Here is a 763-nt window from a genome sequence, read left to right as displayed (position 1 = left end):
GATAAAACGGAGCCAAAGTCTGGCAACTGTCAGATCCCTCTGACACTCCCACTTTATCATAGGGAAGGCACCACACACACACACACACACACACACACACACACACACACACACACACACACACACACACACACGCACGCACGCACGCACACGCACACGCACACGCACACACACACACACGCACGCACGCACGCACACAAGCAAGTGCACCCGTGCTGCACACAAAAGGCCCACATGCTCACACGCAAACCAGCACGGTGCTCTTTGTGTGTGCTAACTGAAGCAGATGATGGGGCTGCAGATGAGCGCGGGCTAACCGGAGAGAGGGTACACGAACACGAGGCTCTTCAGACCGTCGCATCAGGAACAAGGAAATGAAATAAAAATCGTGCCCCTTTTGTTTCCTCTGATTTCAGGTGTTTAAATACATAAAAGCAGAAAAATCGTTTGTCCGGAGCGATCAACGCAGAGTCACATCTGCATGGAAGCCTCTTCAGAGATCCTGTGTTTTAGTTTTGTGTCAGCAGGGGGTGTCCAAAATCAAGCCACGGAAATGGACCCTGTGCTGATTTGGAGCAGCTCAACAAGCTCCAGTTTGTAGTAGCTGACATTTTGGAACCAGTGGGTCAGCAAAATGGACAAGACACAGAGACGCATCAAAAACCAGTGGCACGCCTTTGATCACGGGACTGCTGTGTGTGATCTGCTGATTCCAAGTCCTAATTAATGGTTCTGATTAATGCACACACACACACACACACAC

This window comes from Nothobranchius furzeri, chromosome 15 (assembly GCF_043380555.1).
Source record: "Nothobranchius furzeri strain GRZ-AD chromosome 15, NfurGRZ-RIMD1, whole genome shotgun sequence".
In the NCBI taxonomy this organism is placed as follows: Eukaryota; Metazoa; Chordata; class Actinopteri; order Cyprinodontiformes; family Nothobranchiidae; genus Nothobranchius; species Nothobranchius furzeri.
The sequence above is the reverse complement of the archived record's forward strand: the minus strand, read 5'-3'. Positions refer to the sequence as shown.